This window comes from Cariama cristata, unplaced genomic scaffold, assembly GCF_000690535.1.
Source record: "Cariama cristata isolate BGI_N322 unplaced genomic scaffold, ASM69053v1 scaffold13900, whole genome shotgun sequence".
NCBI classification, from domain to species: domain Eukaryota; kingdom Metazoa; phylum Chordata; class Aves; order Cariamiformes; family Cariamidae; genus Cariama; species Cariama cristata.
The window spans coordinates 14,699-22,047 of NW_009595352.1; positions in this window are offsets into that span (position 1 = coordinate 14,699).

Below are 7,349 nucleotides of genomic sequence, written 5' to 3' on the forward strand. Positions count from 1 at the left end.
AGCTTTTCTATATCAAGGCAAATTCTTAAATAATACAGAAAACTGAAGAGAGGAACCAAAGCTAAATGAAAATGTAGTGTACACTAAAAAATAAAAATCACATCAGTTGACTCTTACTTCCCTGACTGTAAAACAAGGCTTCCAGAGGCTGACTTGGAGGAATGGAACTTTAGGGATTATTTTAAGAGAGTTTAATAGCCTGAGCAATGAACAGACAGTAATGTGATATATTCACATTTTCCCTTCATTTCTCCTGTGGCACCCCCATGGTTTGTGGGGACATCAGCACTAAGGAGGGCCCAGGACCATTCTCTCATGGGGCATTATCCCTCCCATTACCATCCTCTTAGCCACGTTTTTGTCACCTTGAAGTTTCTCTGCACCAGCATCCCCATCTTCTATAGGTTTGTTCTTAATTTCCATGTGGCACCATAGCAGCTCCTTCTCCAATATCCACTTCAAGGAAATCTTTTATATTTTTATTTTCATTTTGAACAACTGTTCTCTAAACTGTTTGATGTCCTCTGGGAAGCCCTTGTTTTCTTATGTCAATGCCCATTTACCTCCAGAACCATGCTTGCTTTTTTTCCCTCAATATTGTTCAGGCCCTGCCACACCACTGAAGTAAAATTACAGACCTATAATTTTCCAGGTCATATTTAAATGAATGGAGACATTACATTTCATTTGTTGTTCTCCAGTTGCATTGTGCGTGGAATTTCATTTGTCACCTCTTTGAGATCACCTCATCTCACCCCATCCTTGACAGGTTTTATCTCTTCTTTACACAGACAGTATTGAAACCACTAGCTCTTTATTCACCTTTTATTGTAGCAGAGGAAAATTATGACAGTTGCCTTTGTACAGCCATGGTGTGACTCAAATTCACTTGTAGGCTCTCTCATTTTAGCCCTATTTCGTTTTGTGAAGTTATACATGTCTGGGCTTCCCATTTCTCCATCTATCATTCCCTGTAGGCTTCCTGCTTTACCCCTGTGGGTTTTTCTGTTTCTTTGTTTGTTTTTGAGAGTTAGTTATTCATTGGCCACATCAACCACTCTTCCCTCCTCTTCAGGAAACTGGCTGAGGCTACTATCAACAACTTCAAAATAAAGAAATTCCAGGTCTCTTGCACAATCAAGGTCCTTACATCTCAATCCAGTTGATATTACCATCTTCCTTCCTTAATTTATTGAATGTTTATCTTTTGGAACCAACACATACAATCACAGTCATCCATTCTGTAAGCCAAATCAAGCGGGTCTAATCTTGGACTATAAAATTATTTTCTACAATATTTGTTTTAGTTGGTTGGGGTTTTTTTGTTGTTGCTGTTAAATGAGAACACCATGACAAATCAAAACCAAGTCTACTACTGCTTCCCCTGTTGATCCAGGGACTCCCTGATGCCAAGTTTCCCTCAACCCAAGCAAGCCACCACACACCAGACATACAAACTCACTGACCGCCATTCAGTGGGACTGCTCTCTCTTCAGCAGAGGTAGGAACCACTCGGACTTCTCCTCCCTGTGGCACTCCAGTTGCTGGCTCCCCTGGCAGCGACCTGCTCAGCTTTTAAAGCCATCTGCTGAACTCTTCCCCCACTCCAGATGCAGCTGAGATCAAAGGTTGAGATCAGAGGCTGTATCCTCAGATGCAAGACCTTTCTGTAACTTGCAACACCCTCTGCCACTCAACACCTCAAGTTACATCCAAAGGCAACTGCATCCCACATCAACTAACCTTTCATGAACGGGGATGTCCCTTCACCCACCAGGGACAAATTCAGGGCAAACTCCCCATTTGCAGTGCTTGGAGCGCTGGCCTCTCTCAGATCTCTGTGGATGTTAATAAATTATTTGTCAGATATCCCTTTTCCTTCCTCCCTCTCTTCCCTGTACATATTAACTTATTCTTTCTTCACAACATGTTTCCGCAGGCTCTGCTCCCACTCTCCTCCAGAGGAATTTGCATATGGAGAGCCCCTATCTTTGCCCATCCTGCTACAGAAATTTTAACTTTCTGGCTGAAATTCTCTTGCATGACCTCTGGGTCACCTAAAATCCTCCGTCAGACTGATTTTGATCACTCAAGAGCAAATGAAGGGATTCAAAGACCATGGCAACACTTGTCAAGGGGTAGATTCCACCCTGCAGTGAGGAGAGGGCATACAGAAAGTTCCTGAATTTCTTGCCAGTAACCGAGCAGTTGACTTGGACTAGCGAGCGAGCAATGTCCACAATGCAAGTCCGCACTACGCGGAGATTTATATAACCCCATTTCAGTAGGAATGTTTCCACAAGACTTATGTTGCAAATCCCCATTTGGGGGATTTAAAACATTCCCCTGCCGTGTTTATAATCCAGACGCTGCAACACGCTACTTAAGCACAAGAGAAAACAGGAAAAAAGCTGACTGTAAGCAGGCCAGGGTAATGTTCTCATCTAATCTAAGTAAAAAACTCAGCAGAAAGGTAAACAGAGACAAAGAGAAAAATCATTCATTCAAGCTAACTTTGCAAGTCAGCATCTACTGTAGCCCGTATTTCCTGCCTTGGAGCCACATGCAGTCATTCATGCTATTTCATATTGCCCCAGCAAAAATATCTTCCTTGCAAGGACACAACACATGCTTAAAACCATACACTAGCTCCCAGTTTACATCAATAAGAAAGGCTACTAGCAGTGCTATTGCAGCCAGTTTAGATGTTCTAGCAAACACAGGACACACAACGCACACCTCCCATTCAAAAGGGCTTTCTACCAGCCCATAGTAACAGCAGGCTAAAAAAAAGTCTACAATGGTCAAAAGACAGCAAGATAAATTCTTGGGAGAAATCCATTGAGGGCTATTAGATACTAAGATGCCACCTCTGGCATTGCAGATTGCCAATTGCTGGAGACTGAAGAGCACTGACAGCTGACTCCGTTCTTGTCTCCCCAGGTATCCACCATTAATTTACTGTCAGGGAGAGAATACCAACTGAATATACCTTGGTTTAATTGATCTTATGGTCAAGCTCTTTCTACCTCACTGGTCATGGCTTCTACCGGTTACTCTTTCTAAAAATGTTTTACAACCAGAAATATAACAAGGCTATCTGGTGGCTTTCTGTGTTCTAAAAGGAAGAAATCCTTAAATACAGTTATAGGTGCTATGAGAATTCATTACAGCTTGTTCGAGATGCATGTGGTCCTCTGTGCTCTGTCCCATAGGAGGCCATCAGAAGCTGCCTATTGAAGAGGCTGCAATCACACCCAACCTAGAGTTCACAGGAGTCATTTCTTTCAGCAGTACACCTTTAGGAATAATGTTATTGTAAAAACCAAATGGCATTACAAAAGGTGAAATTCCTTTAGACTTATAGAATTCCGTAGCTTCTACACTACTGGTCTTTTTCTTCCAAAAACATGCTTTCTCCTTTGCTTACAGACACCTGATAGTCCCCTTGGCTATGAGCCATTTTAGACTGGGCTTTACCAAATCAAAACATGAATTTGCCTTTGTTAAATTATATTGTCCCTCCTTCCACCTCTGCGTTAATAGCAACTGCCTAAAGTATAAAGGTTATCTGCTGATAGTTATTAGGCTGTGACCATTTGTATGTGCTTCAGATGCAATAGCAATTCAAACTATTGAGACTGTTTTTCAAAATTGCTTTGGAAAACCTTGGTCACCTCCATCAGTGGTTGAGATGGACAAAAGCAGCAGAAACTCTCCTTTATTATTTATTTGGTCTATGAAAAAGTAAAATATGTATGACTAATCAGATGGCTCTTTCTTCTTAAGACGTGCTCTCCATATACTAGTTTTGATGTAAAATGTGGTGTATCTTTTGTTTCTTTTATTTAAGAAAAACAAAATCTGAATTTGCAAAGTAAATACACCTTAATCACTTCATTTATTGGCTGTGGGAAAAGGTTAATTTGATATTTACCAAATATTCCTGCCCCGAACTTTTCAGAATGTTTGAAGAAATCTGTTACTGAAGGACTACAAACAGAATCAAACTGGAAAGGTATAAAGGAATTCAAAATTTATCTGCAAATATTTTTCTGCAGCTGATGTATCACATACCATTTTGCCTTCAAATTAATTAATCTAGTGAAACTTAGAATTGAGTTTACAGATAATCAAAAACTATATATGTATCATTAAAAAAAGAGAATCAAAAGTTGCACAAACTGAGTATACAGTACATACTTCTTACGCTTGGACTGGACATTGCCAGCTTTCTGTGACAGTAAGAGCTGCAGAACAGAGGTCATGTGCAGGTCTAAGGAGACACAGGAACACAGAGAACATTCCTTTAAATGAATTTCTTTGGTACTATTTTGGTTGATGTTTTACAGGTATGTTATCGTTGCTAGCACTCAGTGACACTTAAAGATCTAAATAAGCACATATTGTCTTTAAAGTGTGGAGTCTGACCTGTTAAAAGACAGTAACTGAGGCTGTCAGTGCACACACCCTCCTGTCCCGTTAACCTGTTGTGGATATGGGGCCAGGCTACGTCCTGGTCCACTGTCGCAGAAAGCAGTAGGATGTAGGTGAAACCTGTGACCCACTGTTATAGAATTGCATGCAGCAATGGTCCTTCCACGCTAGGAAGGCCTCATCATTACTCAGGTACTATAAAGAGTAGGACATCAGGCTTTATCTATTTCCCTTTTGTTCCTCTTCAGGCAGATCTATGACTTCTTTACTCAAAGCTTATGACATGCAGGAAGCTGCTTAGCCCTTCAAAAACAGTCACACCCAGCCAATTGTTCTCCAAGCGGAGATCTTCTAGTGTTTTTTTCCATGAGGAAACACAGTATTTAGGGTTTTGTACACGTGCTCGATCACTCTCACTATCTGCTGTAACACACACCTCAACTTCTGAGATGGGGTCTAGTTTAAAGTACGTTTTGTAGAGGGCCAAAGCTTTCAAAGCTGTAAAGAGTCTGTACATGTTTTGTGTGCAATTAGTTGGCTAAAAAGGAAAGATCCCACTGCCACCTCCCACAAGTGAAAGCTGACAAACGCAACTTTTTTTATGCTTCAGAAAATCCACTATGGAGAGACATATTAGAAATCAGTTAGTTTTACTGCCTTTGAAATAACTTGTTAAACCTTAGCTTGATCACGTAAACTTAGCTAAAGTTAATAAATACCTGCCTCTTACAGTAGATATTTGCATTATTTGTGTAAAGTACAGAAACATGCAAATCATCAGTGAGGCACATGGGACCTTAACTAGAGGATAAGAAAGGGGGGAGGTTCAAACTTTCTTGGTCTAACTCTTCCCCCTTTGAGATGCAGAGAGGAGAGTACATGTTGCAAAGAGATAAGGAGAAAGCAACAGCTGGGTGGTTATTTCTCCACCTATTGACTGCACGAGGGCCCAACTGTGAGATATTCCCCTGCACGCAGCATACATGAGTGTACTACTTCATAGCCCCAAAGCCACGGATTTGTGAAAGTGGACTGCCATGGAACAAATCTGGTGGATTATTTCATTTAAGCAATGCTACCTTATTCTGGGGGGGTCTGCCTTCCATTTCTCCAGCAAATGCTTCCAAAATAACATGTCTTGCGTCCCAAAGGATGTCTGAAAGGATGAACAACATGGCCAGAAAAGCATTCCACCCTCCCCAGGATAGAGTCTCTCAAGTGCCCATCGATTTCTCTCTTCAAAAAATACATCAGAATTTACTTTAGTGTCCAAAGAAGGAAAATACTCTTTGACACTTACAGAGTATAATCATTTGCAAAACTGTGGCAAAACTGCTCCCTTAGTTAGCTCTTGGCCCCTTGTCATAGGTTAACTTGACCATGCAAAGTTATCTCATCCGTTGCTGTTCATTATTCCACATTATAATGCACGCCAAGTGTTCAGAGGATTTCACGAAAGTTACTAGGAAATTTGGGGCACTGAGGGTCAATTAATTTATCTATTTTTTGCCATGAGAGCAGAAGAGAAATTAGAGAATCAAAGAACGTGGTCAAACTATTGCTGTCCCAGTTTTGGCTCTGGTCCCTCTCCCTGGCCATTACAAACTCAGAGTGCCTTCTAGATATGACTTTGATGACTTAGCTAAAAGTTTGCAGACATCTCCATAAACACCTTTTATAAACCAGATAACAGCTACAACTTAACTCATAAATACACTGGCATCTTTTTGAAGGAGCCACGAGCACTGCAGCAAAGCACAAAAACCATTTAGAAGCACCTGAAGAGTGAAGCGCTCACTGAGGCTTCTGCTACAACTGCTCAGTTCAGTTTCCTTTCCCCTCCAGTTAAAAAAAAAAACACCACCTTGTAAGGAGATAATTCCAGTTAGCTTGTGAAGCTCTAGCTTTGACCAAACTGTGGGACCCAAGATACTTTGATTTGCCCTCAGGAAGCCAATGCAATTTGGTTATCTTTTTCTTGCAGCCTCTTGTTATTTTGCTTTGATATAACTTTTTCCCTTGGGGATCACAGAAGGAGGTCTTTCTTTTTTGTTCTTGTCAGCTTCAGCTCTTTCTTGATTTCTTTAAGTCCCAACAGCTCAGTACATACTAGCATGTTGCAAAACCATCACTTGCAAAACCATCACGTGACACTAGAGGATCTTCCCTTACAAGTTCTTAAGAGTTTTGGACAGAGCAAAGGTGCTCCATACAAAGGAGACAGCAGAAAGGGAGAGACTCACGTTAGGATGCTCTTACCATTTGGGTATTTGATAACTACAACTGCAAATTCCATACTGGAGATGGACAATTTGGTCTCTCAGTGACTATTTTATTAGCAAACTCCAAAGATAGCATGAAAGCACAGCCAAATCTAGATCTGCCTCACAGCAGCCATTAGTATTTCATGGCCCCAGCTGAGTCCTCACATGTGGAAGTAAGTAGTTCAGTGCGAGTTGTTGATTTATTCAGCCCACTAAAATAAGTTAAACAGCAAGCCTACCTCGTCTGTGCTGGCTTTGCCATTTTTTCTGCTAGGTCTTCAAGAGGATGCATCTCTGGTTTTTAACAGAGCAGTTGCAGATCTGGACAGGAACGCAGGAAGGCAAGCAGTGCCTTTTCTCCAGAGAAATTAGCCAGCAGAGCAGTCTTCCCAGCAACAGAAAGCTGCAAACAGAAAAGATACCAAGATTGTCCAGTACTCGTTGATGTAGGCTGGAGGAAAGAAGCTGAATTACATGAGGAACAATGCTGTGATCAGACAAAATAAACCGGTGATACAAAGAGGCTGGGACCCTTGGGCATTGTAACTAGCAAGTTGCAGGCTGCTATCCAGTCTGACTGGAGGGAGCGTACCATTTGGTGACCAGGAATGTAGACCTGTTAGCATAAACTCACCCAAGGTTAGGATC